Raw genomic sequence first — 12155 nt, 5'->3', positions numbered from 1 at the left:
TGGGATTACAGGTATGAGCCACCGTGCCCAGCCAAATACTCCTCTTTTACAACACCTGTGGCACTGTTTCATTTCACTTATAGTGTGTTAACTTGTGAAATTTACATTAAAGCTGTAGTAACTGAAGGGTATGGGGGACGTATTTTTAAGGGGGTTTCTTCTGTTTCTGCAATGTTGGCTTCTATTTCTGGACTTGGATATTTGTTTTATATTTATTCATTAGACTATACATATATATTTTTATGTACTTTTTGAATATTCACAATAAGTATAAAATGTTATTATAAAGAGCTTTAAATCTGCAATTGATTTATGTAGCAAACTTCTTAAGAAAATGGATTAATTGTTGAAAGGAAGCCTAAGGATTTTAGTGACTATTTCATCTTCCTTTCCATGTTGAGTTTTATGTCTGGAATTGAAAAGATAGAAATGTATAAGCCTTTCGTTTCATCCTTCCATTGGTTTTTCCATGAAGGCTGTCATAAATAACAAAATGAAGTGGTTTTGGTTTTGCTTTTGTTTTTTGCATCTGTGGCTGGTAAAGGTAGAGAGTGAGAGATAGGAGTACAGGAAGGAGAGGACATTTAAAAGTAAAAAATGAAAAACCTAGACTTTAGAATGATTTTGTTGCTGTGATGAGGCTAGTAATATGTTTCTCTTTGTAAACCACAATTTAAATATAGATATATAGCATAAAGTCTTTACTTCAAATCATACATACAAAATAGATTATTGCAACTTAGAAATTGTGCATCTTTTGTCTTCGCTGTAGTTATTAAAATATCGACTACGCATTCTCCTATCAGCTCTTGTCCTATGACTTGTCAGAGAAAGACTGTTTAAAGCCTCTATCACTGTAAATAAGAGTGTGTAATTCTATTAGTATTGAACTTGCATTTTTATTTATGTGCTACTTAATTTAAAAGGTAAATGGGACATCATATTGAGTTTTGAATGATGCAAATTAAGTTGATCATGTTATTATATCTGTCTTTTTCTTCAGAACTGTTTCTGTCATTTAAATTTTTTTTTACTTTTTTTTTTTTTCCAAGAGCACAAATCCACTTTTATTTATTTACTTTTCATTAATTTAAATGCTTGAGGGGTACAGCATCACACAGATTCTGTGTCCAGTGGCCTTAGCAGGAAGATTGCTTCAGAATTTGGCATGAACCATGCCACTATTTCCCTGGGACCAAGTTACCTTTCCCTAGATTACTCTGGTTTTGTTTGGTTTGCCACCAGGAGTCACTTTGTTGTTCTTTGTTTTGTATATATAAGCACATCTTATGCCCGAATAGAATTCTGTTTCATTTTGAGCATAAGCACCTTCTATTTTAAAAAGAGCTGTGTGCTGTCTTTGGTTCTGGAGACCCCACTTATACTCAGCAAAAATGGCCTTGGACCACAGCCTTCCAGACATACTTCCTTTTAGTATTCCTGTTCCCAGCAGGCCTCCACAGGCTCCAAGTTGGCAGAAAGAGAAAGGCCATTTAAAATTTTAAAAACAGGTACAACATAATTCATTGTCTCCAAAATTGAGGCATGTATTATTATACCTGTGTTTAGCTAAAATAACAGTTTTTGAACTTGTGATTATGGAAAACTTTAAAAATGATAATGTATTGACAGAGCATCAGTAGAAACTCAGAAAAAAGAACATAAACTTGTATTAAAATAGATTACAAAAAGTTATTTCACATACACAAAGTAATGGCTGGAAGAAATTAAGTTTTGATTTATGCCTTTATTATATAATAAAAAGTTAAAATATATGTTGAAATTATTAGGCAAAAATCACAGCACAAATCAGCTATGATTCAATAACGTAAAACACAATAGTTGTATGTTTATGCATCACTTGAGCATCAATGCATTCATGCATATGTGGTATACTGTGGACATCCTGGCTTTCTGAGGTGTGGCATGCTATTATGAGTAGCTTATCTCATGGTAATTTTAACTGTATCAAATATACTCAGTATTTTTGTGTATTAAAAATTTTAGAACAAAAATATTGTTAGAGGATTTTTCTTCTCTCTTCATTCCTCCTATCCCCACCCCTTTATCCTATAAACTGTCTATAAACATTTCATGGAGGGTTAGTGCTTTTTAGAATAGTTTGGGAAAAGCTGACCTAAGGCGGTAAATTGTTATAACTGCCGTTTTAAATCACAACAGATTTCGTTATTCAGTAACTGAAGGAATGTGGCCTCCTTCCATGATAGCCTTTTGGTGGTCATTTTTTGTTTTGTTTTGGTTTGGTTTTTTGATAACACTGAAGTAAGTTTCTGAATGTATATAAACACATTATTACTTAGCTTGATTTAACATTCTTCGTAGATAATCTGTTTTCTGGGATTTTCTTCAAAGCTTAAAAAATATCAAGTGTCTTTGTTATATTTGTCACAAAGAGCCTGTACCAAACTCCTAATCAAATGAAAGCAGCCTTAAATGTTTCATAAGACTACAGCTAATGTCTTTATCTCTCTAGCTTTCGAACCTCTGATTTGGAGTTCAGTGGAAATTTAACCTTTTTGGACCTCTTCCCTTGGTGACTCACAGTCTCTGGAATCATAAGGTCTGCATTACTTTACAGCTCAATTTAATTCATGAGAACTATAGGAGCCAAAAGGGAGCTAATCAGAATCACTAAAATATTGAAACAGATCAATTGTGACTTTTAAATTTGTATGGAATATGTGGAATTTCTCTCCCTGGTTTGGTTAATGAGTGCTTTTGAATTGGGACATATGTTGAGGGTCTCATATTTATGATTTATGATTTCTAAATAGTGCATATCCCAAAGGACAGATTACTCCAATTGGAACTAGGCACTTTGCTTTTATAAACTTGATGAGTTACCATGGAATATCAGTCTTAGTTGAGCCCTCTATGCACTAGATCACTGATGAAGTTAGAGTTGTTATTTTGTGTTTGCAAAACACTATCTGGATTGTATTTATTTATGTGGTGGACAAAGAGGTTAGAAGTTATAGATACTCAAAAGTGAAAATTCATTCAGTAGACTTTCTCTTATATTCTAATAATGAAATTAAGCTAGTACTTAGTTTGTCCTATAACTCTAACCCTTCATTTGGGTCAAATAGCAGTAGAAGTTATTCCTTTTAAATGTTGCTGTGGTGTTGATTTCATTATCCAAAAATCTACTGTTAGAGGAGTGAAAATAATTCTGTGTTTTAATCTTGCCCATGATTTATATCTCTATCAGCTAGCTCTGAAGTGTTTTGGGTTTTGTTTTGTTTTGTTTGTATTTTATTAACACAGTTAAACATGATGCCTTGATTTATAATTCCTGTTAATTTGCATTTATTCTTCTTATGTTCCTACTCATAAAAATAAATTCTATAGTCCTTTTGAGTATGCTTTGAACACTTATCTACATGTAACATTTCATATTTAACCCTGGAAGGACTATTGTAGTATTTTTATCTGAAGGTAAAAATAATGAGTAAATAAAAACAGAACGTTAGATCTGTTTTTCAAATTTATATATTGTTTCAGTGTGTAGCCTATCTAAACAAGCGGTAAACTTGCTCATCAAAGACTAAATAGGTCCATTGTTCCTTTTATATGAGGGGGTGCTGTTAGTGCTGTGGTTTACCAAAGACTGAGCCAATGGTCTTTCTCCTTATTTTACTATTAGTACTAGTAGAGAAAAATACTCATCCTCGATTTATTGTGATGATAATGACAGGTAATGATTTACTACAAGAGTCTGTCAGATTCTAAGCTGGCTAAATAATTTTTCTTTATAGTGTGTTAACGAAGTTTTTAGTAAGCTGAGTGACATAGTGCCTTGTCACCACAAATGCTCTTTGATTACATGAAAAGTGTTACAAAAAGACATTTTCTGCCGCAAGGGCCATTTCCAGCATAATGAAATATGGAATATTTTCAAATGAACTCCAAAGTGATATGTATTGAGGTCTTGCTCTTGGTCTAATCTGCCTCAGTCCTGAGAAGCCTAGCTCTAAGATAAACAAAGGGCATCTTCCACTGGGAGTGCAATGTTGGAACTGCTCACTGCCTTAAGTAACCATATGCATAGCCTCTTTCCTGATAGTTGGCTCCTGTCTCCCTTTGTAATCCTTTCCTTCTTCCATGCCTGCTGCTTAAGTTGCAGACTATTCCAGCCTCACTTCTCTTGGACACTTCTATCTGTTGCAGGCATAGGCCTGTCTCATCCCAGACTCACCTCTTCTACAAGATCCTCCCTGTAAATATCTCCTTTGTGTTTGCTGGATCGTCTTATTTGGTTATCTTTGGCGATGGAGGTGGTAGTGCTTATTACTGAGAGTTTTCTATGTACCAACTATAGTGTCAGCAGTATGCTTTATCTGATTTAATTCTAACAACCACCTCATGAGTTAGATGCTATTAATATTTCTGTTTTACAAATGAAGAATGGAAAACCAAGGTTTAGGGAGTTTAAGTAACTAAGTGACATCTCATTTTTATCTATGGACTGTGGCACATGCTGTCAGAGTCGGTCTTTGACATAGCACCTAGGAAAGAAGCTGAATCAGATTAAACATACTACCCAAACATTAGGTCAATTGAAAATGGCTAGGGAAAGGGGAAGATTCATCATAAAAACTAATTGAGTAAAGCTAGGGAGGCCCAATAAGTTCAAAGATTTGAATTCAAGGTAGAAAGAAGAAGAAAACCCTCTAGCAGAAGGCGGCCTTAATGGCCCATAGCCTTAGATCTGGCATCATTTAGAACCACATGGCTGGGCATGTGGCTCACGCCTGTAATTCCAATACTTTGGGAGGCTGAGGCGGACAGATCACTTGAGGTCAGGAGTTTGAGACCAGCCTGACCAACATGGTGAAACCCTGTTTCTACTGGAAAAAAAAAAAAAAAAGCAGCAGCATCACAGCCTCAGGGAAAGCACCTACCAGCTTCCAACAGTCTTCGTTCCTTTGAATCCTTTGCCATCTGGTTATATTCCCTCTTCCCATTCTTGTTATCTGCCCATCTTTGACACCTCTTTTCCTCTCTCCTGTTACTTGGCATCACCTTGGGCAACTTCGGTTCAGTTGATATTCATGTTGATGAACCATTTACTAGTCAAACCCAGTCTGTGTGTGAGACCTTCTACTTTATTAACCCATGTGACCACAAATGACCAGAGCTTGGACCTGATTATCCCCTGGGCCAGCTCCTTCTCTAAAGCCATGAGCTCAGAATTCTTCTCCCACCACAGCCTCCTAGTTTTCTACTCCCTTATTCCTACTGTGCTTTCTGTTTTTTGAGTCTCCACTGCTTTCATCCCTTATCTTCTGGTCCACTGTGTCCCAGGTTGTATTACGCAAATATTAACACTTCGTAAGTAAAGGGTTAATAGTTAAGGTGGGGGAATGTACTGCGTATTATATCCTCCTTCTGGGAATAGCTCTGAGGAGTCTTACAGTAAAGAAACATGCTTAGCTTTATTTAATTAAACCTCTTTTTTTCAAACTTATTTATAAACAGCTTCCATGTAACAGCTTTTGACTTCCTTTGTAGCAAGTATTCCATGGAGCACACTTTGCAGAGCACAGTTGTAATGGGGAAGGAAGGGAAGGAGGAAGAAATAAAGGGCGAGAGGAGAGAGGGAAGGAGGGAGAGAGGGAATAACAAATCTTACTGATAGGCCTTGCTAAGAGTTCATGTTATTCAATCTTAACTAGGCCTTTGTTTCCTGTTGCCATCTTTTATATATTTCCTTATTACTCTAGGATTCCAAACCTTTTCATTGTTTTGTAACATTTACTGACATTCCACTATCAGTCTGCTCCTACTTAATACCTCTCGGAGAGATTTGAGGACATCTAAAAGGTAAATTCTTAAAGTTTCTTTATTTTAAGGGTTTCAACATACCTCATGCTTCTCTTTCTTGTTATCTTAAAGGAAAAGCTCGTCTTATTCCATTCCTCAAGGGCAGCATGTCCAAAACAATTATACTTTAGCATACATATGTCACTGTTTCTTTTCTGGCCTTGTCCCTCTTTCCCTGCTGCCTGGTTAGTGCTTGCTTGACTTTTAGTGTTCAGCATGACTATCACTTCTGCAATTGACTTTATTTATTTATTTATTTATTTTTGAGATGTTCTCTTGGTCTGTTGCCCAGGTTGGAGTACAGTGGCATGATCTTGGCTCACTGCAACCTCCGCCTCCTGGGTTCAAGCGATTCTCCTGCCTCAGCCTCCTGAGTAGCTGGGATTACAGGCACGCACCACCTTGCCTGGCTAATTTTTATATTTTTAGTAGAGATGGGGTTTCACCATGTTGGCCAGGCTGGTCTCAAATCCCTGACCTCAGGTGATCCGCCCACGTTGGGCCTCCCAAAGTGCTGGGATTACAGGCATGAGCTATCATGCCTGACCTAGACTTTCTTTTTTTAGAGCAGTTTTAAATTCATAGCAAAATACACTGATTTCTCATATATCCCCCACTCCCAGGCATGCACATTCTCCCCCATTATCAACATCCCCCACCGGAGTGGTTCATTTGCTACAATTGATGAACCTACCTTGACACATCATTACCACTCAAAGTTCTGTAATTGATGTTTTACAGTCATCTTCTATAAGCTTCCTTGTATGAGGCTGTGATTTGTTCTTTGTTATGTTCCTAGCACTTAACATAGTGAGAACTTTCAATACCACTTAATGCAGGTTATATGCAAATCTTTTTTCTTTTGCTCTTTCTCTCTGCCATCTTCTAATTGACTATTGGATTTATTCACCTGGATATTCCACAAGTACCTAAAACTAGCCTTGTCACCACTCTTCCACATTCTGTCAGTGAATGATTCCACCATTTATCTATTCATTCACTCAAGCCAGAACTTGTTAATCATCTTAGCTGCCCTATTCTGCCTCAGCCACCTTTTTCTGCTCATCTACCATTTCCTCATCTTACAGTATGATGTCATAATTTTACTTCCTAAATACTTCTTGAGTTTCGGCTCTATTTCTGTTACACTTGTCTCCTCCATACCATCATCATGACTCAGCTAGTATATTGTAAGAGTCACCTAGTCGACCCCTGTGTGCAGTTGATCCCTTCAAATCCATCCTTCATGCTGCTTACACACAGTGAGCTATCTGAAGCATAGATCTTAAAACCTCCATGGCATTTCATCTCTTTTCAACTCTATTGGTGATATTTATGGCATTCCATGACCTTGCCTCTGCCCACCTCTCTGGCATCATTTCATACCACTTTTCCTGCTTGAAACCTGATGGTCTAATGACTCTAAATTACTTGTGGTTCTCTGTCATGGTGTTTGCCTGCTTCTTAATCCAGCCTTCAAGACTCAGCTCAGTTTTTATCTCCTCTGAGTATCTTTTTTTGTCCTCTCAGCCGCTACTAAAAACTCCTCTGTGTGCTCACAGTAGTACCTGTGCACAACTCCATGTGCTTGTTACATTAGGCATCATATAGCCACGAAATATCTGAATATTCGTGAGGCCCAATTTTTCCAGGGCATCTTACTATTTTCTAGCCCATGGCTAATGCACAGTTAATGTTTCTTGAACTGAGTTCAGGATATTCAGGGAGAGTAGTCCAGCACACAAAAATGTGGGCCTTGAACCACAATCACTTACCGAGAGATTTAGGAATTATTTTGTGTAAGGTGATAGTTGACCATTTGCGACTGGTGATTGGTAGAGAGAAAAGGTAAGGCCAGTATGCATAACCTTTACTATAGTCTTTTTTGTTTATTTTTTTTCCAGAGACAGGGCTTTGCTCTGTCCTCCAGGCTGGAGCGCAGTGCCATAATCATGGCTCATCGCAACCTCAAATTCCTAGGCTTAAGCAAGATCCTCCTACCTCAGCTTCCAGAGTAGCTGGGACTATAGGTCCATACCACCACACCTACCTAAGTAAAATTTTTTTTGGCCGGCCATGGTGGCTCTCACGCCTGTAATCCCAGCACTTCGGGAGGCTGAGGCAAGCAGATCACGAGGTCAAGAGATCGAGACCATCCTGACGAACATGGTGAAACCCTGTCTCTACTAAAAATAAAAAATTAGCTGGGTGTGGTGGCGTGTAAGTTGCAGCTTCTCTGGAGGCTGAGGCAGGAGAATCACTTGAACCCGGGAGGCAGAGGTTGCAGTGAGCCGAGATCGCGCCATTGCACTCCAGTCTGGCGACAGAGTGAGACTCCGTCTCAAAAAAAAAAAAAAAAATTTTTTTTGTAGAGACCGAGTCTCACTATGTTGCCCAAGCTGATCTTAAACACTTGCCCTTAAGCAATCCTCCCGCTTTGGCCTCCCAGAGTGCTGAGATTACAGGCATGAACCACTGTGCCCAGGCTTTATAGTTGTTGTGTAGCATTTTTACCCTAAAAAGTAGTAAGTTTCTAGAGGACAGACACCTTGTATTGTTTGTCTTGGTGTTTATTTTTCACAGTGCTCAATCTAATGTCCTGGACAAAGTGGGTGTTCAATATGTGTTTGGACTAAGTAGCAATACGTGACTAGAATTCAGTAGAAGGGAGAGGCTGTTCTATTTCTTGGATTTCTGAGCTCCGTAAGTTCACGCTTCAGGGGCCCATTTACCTCTTTAATTCCCTGCATGCAAAAGGAGGATGAATGCCCTAGATGATAGATTGAACCTGACTTCTTAATGTTTTATGTGTTATAGCTACGTGCCACATCGGTCCTCATATGCCTTCATTTTTCTATGGGCTATAAAACCAAAATTACTTCAAGAGGAATATTTGACCATTTTCATCCTTCTTTTAAAATGAATTGGAGTTACCAAAAGTAGCCTGATGCAGTTGAATAAAATTAGGTGTATTTTAGAACCTCTAAACAAAAAGCTACAGATTTAATCATCTGTAGTTGTATCTACATATGTCTGAAAACCCCTGAATCTTCTTTTAGTTGCCCTGGTGACTGTTTCATTGGAGTAGGGTATCAAGAAAGACTACATCTGTGGAGTCCAAACACTAGCTACTATCCACATAGGCTATTTAAATAGAAATTAATTACAATGAAATAAAATTTAAAATTCAGTTCTTCAGTCACAGTAGCCACATTTCAAATGCCACATGTGGCTGCCGGCTGCCATCCTGGACAGCACAGATATAGAACATTTTCATCATTGCAGAAAGTTAGACTGAATAGAAATGTACTAGGTCATCCCTAAGGATCCTTCTGCATCTGACATCCTTCTACTGGGAAACCTGCTCACAGGGACTTCTGAGATTTCTCAACATTGTTTGACTGCATTTTGAATTTTTTTAGATTGGATATTACTTCAAATAATTGAGTTGTTGAGTAGAACTTGTCCATTTTTAATAAAGATCTTTTCATTGTAATAGCATTTGTTTTAACTACAAATGTATTTGCATTTTTATTCTTTCTCCAAAGAGTGCGCTTCCAGAGAGTGTCCTCAAGCCTTTTAGGAAAATTAGTTTTGTTTCATCCTTAATAAGAGTGTAGTTCAAACTATAATATTATTATTTCATACTGGATAATTTAATTAAATTAAGAATTAAGCACTATAATATGTATGTATGCACGTTACTTGATTTGCATGGCACATTTTATAATAGCTCTGTGAGTGTGCTAAGCTGTCATTGAACTACCATAAAAATTACTTAAGTCTGGGTGTGGTGGTTCGTGCTTGTAATTCTAGCACTTTGGGAGGCTGAGGTGGGATGATTACTTGAGCCCAGGAGTTCAAGACCAGCCCGGGCAAGATGGTGAGACCCCATCGCTACAAAAATTTTTTAAAAAATTAGCTGGGTGTGGTAGCATGCATCTGTAGTCCCAGCTACTTGGGAGGCCGAGGCAGGAGGATCCCTTGAACCCAAGAGTTCGAGGTGGCAGTGAGCTATGATCACACCAGTGCACTCCAGCCTGGGTGACAAAGTGAGACCCCCATCTCTTAAAAATATATATTACTGAGAAGTATTTTTCAGGGTACTTCTTAGAGTTGAAAAAACCTGCTAATTATTTAAAAGTATAAACTATAATAAAAGATTGAAGTTATTGCTCACCTGTATTTCTTGGACAAATTACATCCATTTTACTTCTAGGGCTAGAAAACTTATATCACCATTAGCTGTTTCTCTGAAATTTTGTCGTGTTGAGTTTTATTGCCTGTCTATAAAGATGGATAATAATGTGACTATGTGGTATTGAAAGTATCCATTGGCTTGGACATAATAGCAGTGTGGTTTGGTGGTGTTTACAAAAGTGATTGATGGATATGGCCATGTAGTCGTACAGTAATAGAAGTGAGAAATAGGAAAGACATGTCAGAGCGGCTTGTGCCAGTGTGGGTTTATTTCCTAAGGAATAATCATTTACCATAATAGTACTGAGAAGTAAATTCTTTGGAGGCATAGGATAATGAGGGTGTATTATTATGTTTTGTCTTTTCTAAAGTAAGAATTCTGCTGTTTATTATTAGCATGAAAATAGATATGATTGTGCAATAAATACTGTTTAAAGAAGAACTTCCTTCATGTTTTATAAACCTACACAATTCTATTCTTCATGTTTAATGAAGTTTGTGTAGGAAAATTGTGTGACTGTTTTTGATTAGAGGCATATTTTGTTTCAAGAATTGGATGAAGATCTTCTTCCTAAACTGATTGTGTTCCCAGACTAGTTGTTAATTATTTGGAATTAGGAGTCATGATGGGGAAATTTCCACCACATCCAGAAGGTCTGTGAATTTTAAACCTCTGATGGCTTGTTTTCTGAAGTGAAAAACTAATGCAGAGTTCTGTCACTAGAAACACAGCAGTGCTTAGGAGAGATTGGAAGTAGGGTTGTGGTGAGAATTGGCAGGAGGACTCTTTCTCCCTTCATTCCTCCTCCTTCGTCCTGCACTAGCTGATAAGAGCTGGGCCATAGGAGTGGAGACTAAAAATGAAAGGAGGTTTCATTGCTTAGCACTTCTTTTCCTCTTTTCCCCCTTCTGCTGGCAGTCCTTGATGGGGAGGAAACAAAGTGTCTGTATAGCAGCCCGATTATTTCATATTAAGCAACTGTCAAATTAATATAAGGACAACTGCAGGTTATTTCCAGTGTGAATTACAGAGTACTTTAAAAACTCGGTATATTTCATTTATCTATCGTTAGGGCAAATCATTTCAAATGCTTATAATGAGCTGTGATTTTTATCAGTATTTCCCAGATTTGAGTCATAAACACTTTGAAAATTCATAGGGAGACTCTTAATAGCTGTTTAAAGAGGAAAACCAAATCAAACCAAAAGAAAGTAGAGGGGCAAGGTGATCCTCAGCACAGCCATTTGTGTGTGTCACCACAGCTGACCCCTGGACTCAGCCTTTCACACCACCTTGCCCTCTGCTACCACACTGATTTTGTACCTCTCCATGCACAGTCTTATTTAGGTCCATGAACTAAATAAGTTAGCTGCTAATTGGTGAAATATGCCTTCTTAAATATGACCATGTTAGCCTGGCTATTTCCTGAGAACCAGTTGGAGTTTATTAAAAATGGAGACCATTTTTATTGAAGCCATAATTGTCATGGGCGATACACATGAGAGATCACCCTGTGGCTGGCCTGTCAGACTTTCATGAGCCTTCAGAAATTAAGGGGAATGAGTGAGTTTGTTTTCTTGTAAGCTGTCACATTCTTCTCTTCAAAGCGTCAGCCTGAGTTGTGCACAGATAAATGTTAGAAACTTTCACCTTCTCCAGTTGATTTTTTTACCCTTACGTAATTTAGTAGTATGATTGTTTTTCCTCTAACATTTAATGTTTTTGTACTTTTAATTTTTGAAATGTGAGCTTGTGCTTTAGACTTGGGAAACTTAGAGGTAGTTCCAGTATAGAAAGCTTAGCCTATAGACAGTTTAATCAACTTACACAAAAGAAAACTATAATATTTTTGCTGAGTAATAGAGATTCTGAAAGGCAATGGAGAGGAGGAGGATGAGCTTTGTAAAATCAGCTAATCCAGATAGAAAGTGTCAGTTAATTTAACATATTTTTATTGACAGTTTTACATATGAACACCACTGTTGTAGGAATGGTGAATCAATCATAAATCTTGTCTTAAAGGAGCTTCTAGTAAGGGCTAGAAGGCACGTTCATAAATAACAACAGAAAGCAGAAAGTCTTAAGTGTCTTGTGAAAAAAAGTTCAA

At 37.6% G+C, this 12155-nt stretch overlaps 1 protein-coding gene and 1 pseudogene across 16 annotated transcripts in view; one reads left to right on the top strand and one right to left on the bottom strand.

The window, feature by feature from the left end:
* Positions 1 to 12155, top strand: part of PARG (poly(ADP-ribose) glycohydrolase) — a 129717-nt gene that overhangs the window by 30881 nt on the left and 86681 nt on the right.
* On the bottom strand, positions 1091 to 1423 carry LOC129136105 (large ribosomal subunit protein eL33-like; annotated as a pseudogene).

This window comes from Pan troglodytes, chromosome 8 (genome assembly GCF_028858775.2).
Source record: "Pan troglodytes isolate AG18354 chromosome 8, NHGRI_mPanTro3-v2.0_pri, whole genome shotgun sequence".
NCBI classification, from domain to species: domain Eukaryota; kingdom Metazoa; phylum Chordata; class Mammalia; order Primates; family Hominidae; genus Pan; species Pan troglodytes.
Note: the sequence above shows the minus strand (reverse complement) of the source record. Positions and strands in the feature narration are given on the sequence as shown.